We start from the raw sequence: 10,869 nt of genomic DNA on the forward strand, positions 1-10,869 counted from the left end.
GACCGCGGTGAGTGTGTATTTATAAGGAAGGGGGCAGCACAGCGTAATTACGTAGGTGCCCCTGGCGGTTCACATCTGGAGGACACGTGGCTTGCGTGCAACTTATTGGAAGTTGTTCCACGTTCCCACGCACACCTGGATTGTCGGGTGGTCGTTCCGGCTTCTCCGGTATTCAGGCAAAAAGGATATGGCATTAAAAACATATTTAAATGTTTGTCTCTTTATCTTCTGCTGACAAGGACTCAGAGAAGACAATCGACAGGTTTCAATAGAATGCATATGATTTGGATAGATAGAATTTGAGGAAGAAGCACAGAAGAGATTAGGGTCCGATCACATTCACTTAGATCAATAAAGATTCAAGTATGAAGACATAGCTATAAGTGAATGTTGTAGAGGACAGAACACAAATCAATGTTGAAGACAAACCAAATGCGAAGACTAAGCAATCATGACGCCAAACGAAACACTTCAATAAGAATTTGGTGGTGGCGTTACCCACCGTATAGGAAGTATTAGATCCAGACACGGCGCACAATTATCGTGCCACTCCGAAGTCAAATTCCACGTTAATGTATCCACACTTAGAGTGTATGTCTTCATTGATTGAATATATACGTTTCTTCGTGTATTGCACATCTAAGTCATCAACATGCATAAGCGTTAGGATGGGTGTCCAATTACAGGACATTTGAGGATTATAAGATATTTAGCTCACACCGCAACTTGCAAAACCTTTTCTCATCCAAGGACTTTGTGAAGATATCTGCCAATTGCTCTTCAGTGTTGGCGTGAATGATATCAATATCTTCCTTCATGACATGATCTCTGAGAAACTGATGACGGATCTGAATGTGCTTTGTCTTCGAGTGCTGAACTGGGTTGTTGGCAATCTTGATGGCGCTTTCATTGTCGCAGTAGAGTGGCACATGCTTCAGGTGGATGCCATAGTCCTTGAGAGTTTGTTTCATCCATAGAAGCCGAGCGCAGGAAGATCCAGAAGCAATGTGTTCGAAAGGGATACACAGTTCTGCTTCTTTGAAAACCAACATACAAGAGATCGTCCAAGAAAGTGACAGTGCCTGATGTGGACTTGCGATCTACCTTGTCACCAGCATAATCAGCATCTGAGAATCCAACTAGATCAAACTCTGAGCCCTTTGGATACCATAATCCTAGTGTTGGGGTGTAAGCCAAATATCAAAGAATTCGCTTCACAGCTAAGTGATGCGACTCCTTTGGTGCCGCTTGGAATCGGGCACACATGCAAACGCTAAGCATTATATCTGGCCTAGATGCACATAAATAGAGTAAAGAACCAATCATGGAGCGGTATATGATACGTCTCCAACGTATCTATAATTTTTTATTGTTCCATGCTATATTATATTCTGTTTTGGACATTATTGGGCTTTATTATACGATTTTATATTATTTTTGGGACTAACCTATTAACCGGAGGCCCAGCCCAGAATTGTTGTTTTTTGCCTATTTCAGAGTTTCGCAGAAGAAGAATATCAAACGGAGTCCAAACGGAATGAAACCTTCGGGAACATGATTTTCGAAACGAACGTGATCCAGAGGACTTGGACCCTACGTCAAGACATCAACCAGGAGGGCACGAGGTAGGGGGGCGCGCCTCCCTCGCCAGGCGCGCCCTCCACCCTCGTGGCCCCACGTTGCTCCACCGACATACTCCTTCCTCCTATATATACCTACGTACCCCCAAACTACCAGATATGGAGCCAAAAACCTAATTCCACCGCTGCAACCTTCTGTACCCATGAGATCCCATCTTGGGGCCTTTTTCGGAGCTCCGCCGGAGGGGGCATCGATCACGGCGGGCTTCTACATCAACACCATAGCCTCTCCGATGATGTGTGAGTAGTTTACCTCAGACCTTCGGGTCCATAGTTATTAGCTAGATGGCTTCTTCTCTCTTTTTGGATCTCAATACAATGTTCACCCCCTCTCTCGTGGAGATCTATTCGATGTAATCTTCTTTTGCGGTGTGTTTGTTGAGACCGATGAATTTTGGGTTTATGATGAAGTTTATCTACGAACAACATTTGAATCTTCTCTGAATTCTTTTATGTATGATTGGTTATCTTTGCAAGTCTCTTCGAATTATCAGTTTGGTTTGTCCTACTAGATTGATCTTTCTTGAAATGGGAGAAGTGCTTAGCTTTGGGTTCAATCTTGCGGTGTCCTTTCCTAGTGACAGTAGGGGCAGCAAGGCACGTATTGTATTGTTGCCATCGAGGATAACAAGATGGGGTTTATATCATATTGCATGAGTTTATCCCTCTACATCATGTCATCTTGCTTAAAGCGTTACTCTGTTCTTATGAACTTAATACTCTAGATGCATGCTGGATAGCGGTCGATGTGTGGAGTAATAGTAGTAGATGCAGGCAGGAGTCGGTCTACTTGTCTTGGACGTGATGCCTATATACATGATCATACCTAGATATTCTCATAACTATGCTCAATTCTATCAATTGCTCAACAGTAATTTGTTCATCCACCGTAATACTTATGCTCTTGAGAGAAGCCACTAGTGAAACCTATGGCCCCCGGGTCTATCTTCCATCACACTAATCTCCCGACAACAAGCTATTTCTGGCGCCATTTTTATTTTGTTTTTCTTTACTTTGCATCTTTATCATAAAAATACCAAAAATATTATCTTATCATATCTATCAGATCTCACTCTCGTATGTGATCGTGAAGGGATTGACAACCCATTTATTGCTTTGCTTGCGAGGATTTATTTGTTTGTGTAGGTGCGAGGGACTCGTGCGTGGCCTCCTACTGGATTGATACCGTGGTTCTCAAAAACTGAGGGAAATACTTACGTTGCTTTACTACATCACCCTTTCCTCTTCAAGGGAAAACCAACGCAGTGCTCAAGAGGTAGCAAGAAGGATTTCTGGCGCCATTGCCGGGGAGTCTACGGAAAAGTCAACACACCAAGTACCCATCACAAACCATTATCTCCTGCATTACATGATTTGCCATTTGCCTCTCGTTTTCCTCTCCCCCACTTCACCCTTGCCTTTTTATTCGCCCTCTCTTTTTCGTTCGCCTTCTTCCTGTATGTATCTTTGTTTGTGTTTCCTTCTGCCTTCTATATGCTTGCATCTTCACTTGCTGAAAATCTATTGATATGGATCCACTTAAAGTGTTCTACTTGGATCATCTTTGATCCTTATGCGCTCGTGCTGAAACCCCAACTAGCCTAGTTGATGGGAAATATTTAGATGAGCATGCTCATTTTGTGCATCATCGTTTGTCTGAAAAAGGGAAGCTCTTATGGTATCATATAAATAGTTTGCTATGCTATGCTTGGAATCTTTGTGAAATTTGTGATTTTACTTGTTGCTCTAAGAACCCTAAAAAGTACCTTCCCTACCTATGTGAGTTCAATGATAATGAAATCTTATCTTCTTATGCAAAGGGTGTTTATAGCTACTATGATATCGAACAAATTGAAGAATTTGTCATTTTTAAGGGTGCTCATGAAGTTGCTTCTTTGATTAAAAAGTATGATTTTACTCTCAACAAATCTGAAAATTCCGTCATACTTAAATATTGCAACGAAAACTTTGCTCAGAATGTTTATGTCCAAGAATTTATTGAAAGAATGACCGTTGCTTTGGAAGAAAATAATGATATGCATGAATTTATAGATAATGATGATTCCGATGATTTGGTTGAAATATCCCTTGATGAACATGATGCTTGCTATTCTTGTGGCCATGATGCCAATATTTATGAAGACGAATTTGCTATAGTTTCTTATGTTAAAAATGAGATTGTTGCTATTGCACCCATGCTTGATAGTTCCCTTGATGAAAAGCATGATTTCAATGATTTTACTATAAATTCTCTTGATGTCAATTGTGCTAATAATATGCAAAAACCTAAGCTTGGGGATGCTAGTTTTGCTATGTCCACTATTTGTTGCAATGATCATGATTGGGGTGATTTTTCTTATGATCTTGAAAATGTATTTAATCCCAATGATTAATATGAGATTGATATAGTCTTTGCAATAATATTGAAAGTGGGTTTGGAAGAGCGTCAACTTTAGATCCCACATATTTGGAGAATGTTCAATCTTATGGTATTTTTGATAAAAGTGGGTTTGGAGAGGTCATGACTTTAGTTAATGTTAATCCCACTATTTTGGAGGAGTGTCAACTTTGCATGCATGTGGATCGTGTTGAAAATATTTTATGTGATAGCTATTTTGTTGAATTTGCTTATGATCCTACATGTAATTATTATGAGAGAGGAAAATATGGTTGTAGAAATTTTTATCTTACTAAATTACCTCTCGTCATGTTGAGATTGCTATCGTCTCTTTCTTCTTCCTTGCACATGCTAGGTTTTGCTTGCTTTGATAATTTCTTTGCCTATAAGATTCCTATGCATAGGAAGTATGTTAGACTTAGATGTGTTTATCACGTGTTCTATGGTGCTCTCTTTGTGCTTTAATTCTTGTCTTTGATGTGAGCATCATTGAAATCTCAATGCCTAGCTAGGGGCGTGAAACGATAGCGCTTGTTGGGAGGCAACCCAATTTTATTTTTAGTTTTTTTTGCTTTTTGCTTCTGTTTAGGAATAAATATTTGATCTAGCATCTGGTTAGATGTGTTTTTATGTTTTAATTAGTGTTTGTGCCAAGTTTAACCTATAGGATCTTCTTGGATGATAGTTATTTGATCTTGCTGAAAATTGCAGAAACTTTCTGTTCACGAAAATAATTGTTAAAAATCACCAGAACGTGATAAAATATTGATTCCAATTTCTGCATCAATAAAGAAATTTTCTAGGTCGTCCTATTTTTCCTGAATTTTTGGAGTTCCAGAAGTTTGCGTTACTTACAGATTACTACAGACTGTTCTGTTTTTGACAGATTCTGTTTTTCGTGTGTTGTTTGCTTATTTTGATGAATCTATGGCTAGTAAACGAATTTATAAACCATAGAGAAGTTGGAATAAAGTAGGTTTAAGACAAATATAAATAAAGAATGAGTTCATTACAGTACCTTGAAGTGGTATTTTGTTTTCTTTTGCTAACGGAGCTCACGAGATTTTCTGCTGAGTTTTGTGTTGTGAAGTTTTCAAGTTTTGGGTGAAAGATTTGATGGATTATGGAATAAGGAGTGGCAAGAGAAGCTTGGGGATGCCCATGGCACGCCCAAGATAATCTAAGGACACCTAAAAGCCAAAGCTTCGGGATGCCCCGGAAGGCATCCCCTCTTTCGTCTACTTCCATCGGTAACTTTACTTGGAGCTATATTTTTATTCACCACATGATATGTGTTTGCTTGGAGCATCTTGTATGATTTGAGTCTAAGCTTTTTAGTTTACCACAATCATCCTTGCTGTACACACCTTTTGAGAGAGACACACATGATTCGGAAATTATTAGAATACTCTATGTGCTTCACTTATATCTTTTGAGTTATATAGTTTTTGCTCTAGTACTTCACTTATATCTTTTAGAGCACGGTGGTGGTTATTATCTCATGCTTCACTTAGATTATTTTGAAAGTCTTAAACAACATGGTAATTTTCTTAAATAATCCTAATATGCTAGGTATTCAAGACTAGTAAAAACTTTCTTATGAGTGTGTTGAATACTAAGAGAAGTTTGATGCTTGATGATTGTTTTGAGACATGGAGGTAGTGATATCAAAGTTGTGCTAGTTGAGTAGTTGTGAATTTGAGAAATACTTGTGTTGAAGTTTGCAAGTCCTGTAGCATGCACGTTTGGTAAACGTTATGTAACAAATTTGAAACATGAGGTGTTCTTTGATTGTCCTCCTTATGAGTGGCGGTCGGGGACGAGCGATGGTCTTTTCCTACCAATCTATCCCCCTAGGAGCATGCGCGTAGTGCTTGGTTTTTGATGACTTGTAGATTTTTGCAATAAGTATGTGAGTTCTTTATGACTAATGTTGAGTCCATGGATTATACGCACTCTCACCTTTCCCTCATTGCTAGCCTCTTCGGTACCATGCATTGCCCTTTCTCACATTGAGAGTTGGTGCAAACTTCGCCAGTACATCCAAACCCCATGATATGATACGCTCTTTCACACATAAACCTCCTTATATCTTCCTCAAAACAGCCACCATACCTACCTATTATGGCATTTCCATAGCCATTCCGAGATATATTGCCATGCAACTTTCCACCGATCCGTTTATCATGAAACGTTCATCATTGTCATATTGCTTTGCATGATCATGTAGTTGACATAGTATTTGTGGCAAAGCCACCATTCATAATTCTTTCATACATGTCACTCTTGGTTCATTGCATATCCCGGTACACCGTCGGAGGCATTCATATAGAGTCATACTTTGTTCTAGTATCGAGTTGTAATCATTGAGTTGTAAATAAATAGAAGTGTGATGATCATCATTTTCTAGAGCATTGTCCCAAGTGAGGAAAAAAAGAGAACGGCCATAAAAAAAGGAAGAAGGCCCAAAAAAATGAGAGAAAAAGAGAGAAGGGACAATGTTACTATCCTTTTTACCACACTTGTGCTTCAAAGTAGCACCATAATCTTCATGATAGAGATTCTCTTGTTTTGTCACTTTCATATACTAGTGGGAATTTTTCATTATAGAACTTGGCTTGTATATTCCAACAATGGGCTTCCTCAAGTGCCCTAGGTCTTTGTGAGCAAGCAAGTTGGATGCACACCCACTTAGTTTCTTTTGTTGAGCTTTCATATATTTATAGCTCTAGTGCATCCGTTGCATGGCAATCCCTACTCCTTGCATTAACATCAATCGATGGGCATCTCCATAGCTCATTGATTAGCCTCGTTGATGTGAGACTTTCTCCCTTTTTGTCTTCTCCACATAACCCCCATCATTATATTCTATTCCACCCATAGTGCTATACCCATGGCTCACGCTCATGTATTGCGTGAAAGTTGAAAAGGTTTGAGATTACTAAAGTATGAAACAATTGCTTGGCTTGTCATCGGGGTTGTGCATGATGAGAGCATTCTTGTGTGACGAAAATGGAGCATGACTAAACTATATGATTTTGTAGGGATGAACTTTCTTTGGCCATGTTATTTTGAGAGGTCATAATTGCTTAGTTAGTATGCTTGAAGTATTATTATTTTTATGTTAATATTGAACTGTTATCTTGAATCTTTCGGATCTGAATATTCATACCACAATTAAAAAGAATTACATTGAAATTATGCCAAGTAGCATTCCACATCAAAAATTCTGTTTTTATCATTTACCTACTCGAGGACGAGCAGGAATTAAGCTTGGGGATGCTTGATACGTCTCCAACGTATCTATAATTTTTTATTGTTCCATGCTATATTATATTCTGTTTTGGACATTATTGGGCTTTGTTATACACTTTTATATTATTTTTGGGACTAACCTGTTAACCGGAGGCCCAGCCCAGAATTGCTATTTTTTGCCTATTTCAGAGTTTCGCAGAAAAAGAATATCCAACGGAGTCCAAACGGAATGAAACCTTCGGGAACGTGATTTTTGGAACGAACGTGATCCAGAGGACTTGGACCCTACGTCAAGACATCAACCAAGAGTGCACGAGGTAGGGGGCGCGCCTACCCCCCCCCCCAGGCACGCCCTCCATCCTCGTGGGCCCCACGTTGCTCCACCGACGTACTCCTCCCCCTATATATACCTACGTACCCCCAAACTACCAGATACGGAGCCAAAACCTAATTCCACCGCCGCAACCTTCTGTACCCGTGAGATCCCATCTTGGGGCCTTTTCCGGAGCTCCACCGGAGGGGGCATCGATCACGGAGGGCTTCTACATTAACACCGTAGCCTCTCCGATGATGTGTGAGTAGTTTACCTCAGACCTTCGGGTCCATAGTTATTAGCTAGATGGCTTCTTCTCTCTTTTTGGATCTCAATACAATGTTCACCCCCTCTCTCGTGGAGATCTATTCGATGTAATCTTCTTTTGCGGTGTGTTTGTTGAGACCGATGAATTGTGGGTTTATGATCAAGTTTATCTACGAACAACATTTGAATCTTCTCTGAATTCTTTTATGTATGATTGGTTATCTTTGCAAGTCTCTTTGAATTATTAGCTTGGTTTGGCCTACTAGATTGATCTTTCTTGGAATGGGAGAAGTGCTTAGCTTTGGGTTCAATCTTGCGGTGTCCTTTCCCAGTGACAGTAGGGGCAGCAAGGCACGTATTGTATTGTTGCCATCGAGGATAACAAGATAGGGTTTATATCATATTGCATGAGTTATCCCTCTACATCATGTCATCTTGCTTAAAGTGTTACTCTGTTCTTATGAACTTAATACTCTAGATGCATGCTGGATAGCGGTCGATGTGTGGAGTAATAGTAGTAGATGCAGGCAGGAGTCGGTCTACTTGTCTCGGACGTGATACCTATATACACGATCATACCTAGATATTCTCATAACTATGCTCAATTCTATCAATTGCTCAATAGTAATTTGTTCACCCACCGTAATACTTATGCTCTTGAGAGAAGCCACTAGTGAAACGTATGGCCCCCGGGTCTATCTTCCCTCATATTAATCTCCCGACAACAAGCTATTTCTGGCGCCGTTTTTATTTTGTTTTTCTTTACTTTGCATCTTTATCATAAAAATACCAAAACTATTATCTTATCATATCTATCAGATCTCACTCTCGTAAGTGACCGTGAAGGGATTGACAACCCCTTTATTGCATTGGTTGCGAGGATTTATTTGTTTGTATAGGTGCGAGGGACTCGTGCATGGCCTCCTACTGGATTGATACCTTGGTTCTCAAAAACTGAGGGAAATACTTACGCTGCTTTACTGCATCACCCTTTCCTCTTCAAGAGAAAACCAACGCAGTGCTCAAGAGGTAGCAGTATACCTTTTGATCGAACTCTTTACCATTGTCGTCGGGACCCAATTGACCTTTGGTTGGCATTGGCGTCGTGTATCCTTTGCAGTCTTGCATTCCCAACTTCTTCAGGCAATCTTTGAGGTATTTCTCTTGTGATATGAAGATGTCGTTGCTCCGCTGACGAATTTGAAGACCGAGGAAGAACTTCAACCCACCCATCATGGACATCTGGTATTGCTCTTGCATCATATGTCCAAATTCATCACTGTATCTCTTGTCAGTGCAGCCGAAGATAATGTCATCCACATATATTTGGCCCACAAATAGTTCTCCATCATATGTCCTAGTGAAGAGTGTAGGATCTAGAGAACCAGGTTTGAAGACTTTGCTCTTCAGGAAGTCTTTGAGTGTGTCATACCAAGCGCGAGGGGCTTGTTTGAGGCCATACAGTGCCTTGTTGAGCTTGTATACCATATCAGGATGTTTTGAATCCTCAAAACCAGGTGGCTGTGCAACATACACTTCTTCTTCAATCTTGTCATTGAGGAAGGCACTCTTCACATCCATTTGATACAGAAGGATGGTCTGATGGTTGGCATAGGCTAGCAGTATATGAATGGCTTCAAGCCTAGCCACAGGAGCGGATGTTTCATCGAAGTCAATCCCTTCTACTTGAGTGTAACCTTGAGCAATGAGACGAGCCTTGTTTCTGACAACTTGACCGTGCTCATCTTGTTTGTTGTGATAGATCCATTTTGTGCCAATGATGTTATGCTTGCGAGGGTCAAGACACTTAACCAATTCCCACACATTGTTCAGCTCGAACTGTTGAAGCTCTTCTTGCATTGCTTGAATCCATTCAGGTTCCATGAAGGCTTCATCAACTTTCTTGGGTTCAGATATAGAGACAAATGCAAAGTGCCCACAGAAATTTGCTAGCTGTGTTGCTCTTGAACGAGTGAGCGGACCAGGTGCATTGATGCTATCAATTATCTTCTCAATCTGTACTTCATTTGCAACATGAGGATGAACTGGACAAAGATTTTGCCCTTGCAGATCATTGTCTTCAGCTTCAGCATTGACTTCAGGCTGAGTATTGTCTTCGGGTTGATTAGGTGCGGAAATGATGATTTCTTTATCAGCCTGAGTCTCTGAAGGTATGATTTCTCCAGTACCCATAAGCTTGATAGATTCACTTGGTGAGGCTTCATTTAGCACACTAGGCAGGTGCTCTCTTTGCGAGCCGTTAGTCTCATCGAACCGCACATCCACAATTTCAACCACTTTATAGTGAAAGAGGTTGAAGACTCTGTAGGAGTGCGAATCCTTTCCGTAGCCAAGCATAAAACCTTCATGTGCTTTCGGTGCAAATTTTGAAGTGTGATGTGGATCCTTGATCCAGCACCTAGCACCAAATACTCTGAAATGACTAACGTTTGGCTTCTTACTAGTTAGTGGCTCATATGATGGCTTCTTTAGAAGCTTGTGAAGATAAACACAGTTGATGATGTGACATGCAGTGTTAATGTCTTTAGGCCAGAATTTCCTTGGAGTCTTATACTCATCGAGCATCGTCCGTGCCATCTCAATGAGGGTTCTGTTCTTATGCTCCACGAGGCCATTCTGCTGAGGTGTGTAAGGATCTGAGAACTCATGAGTGATGCTCAATGTATCAAGATAAGTGTCGAGGCTGGTTTTCTTGAATTCTGTGCCATTCTCACTTCTGATGTGCTTGATCTTGATGCCATAGTTCGTCATGGCACGGTTGGCAAATTGTCTGAAGACATCCTGCACTTCATTCTTGTAGAGGATTATGTGCACCCACGTATATCTAGAGTAATCATCAACAATGAAGAAGGCATAGAGACAAGCAGTTGTAGTAAGAGTAGAGTAGTGAGTAGGTCTGAATACGTCCATGTGAAGTAGCTCGAAGGGACGTGATGTCGTCATGATTGTCTTCGAGGGATGCTTGGCCCTTGTCA

The sequence above is a fragment of the Aegilops tauschii genome, chromosome 5, assembly GCF_002575655.3.
Source record: "Aegilops tauschii subsp. strangulata cultivar AL8/78 chromosome 5, Aet v6.0, whole genome shotgun sequence".
Taxonomy (NCBI): Eukaryota; Viridiplantae; Streptophyta; class Magnoliopsida; order Poales; family Poaceae; genus Aegilops; species Aegilops tauschii.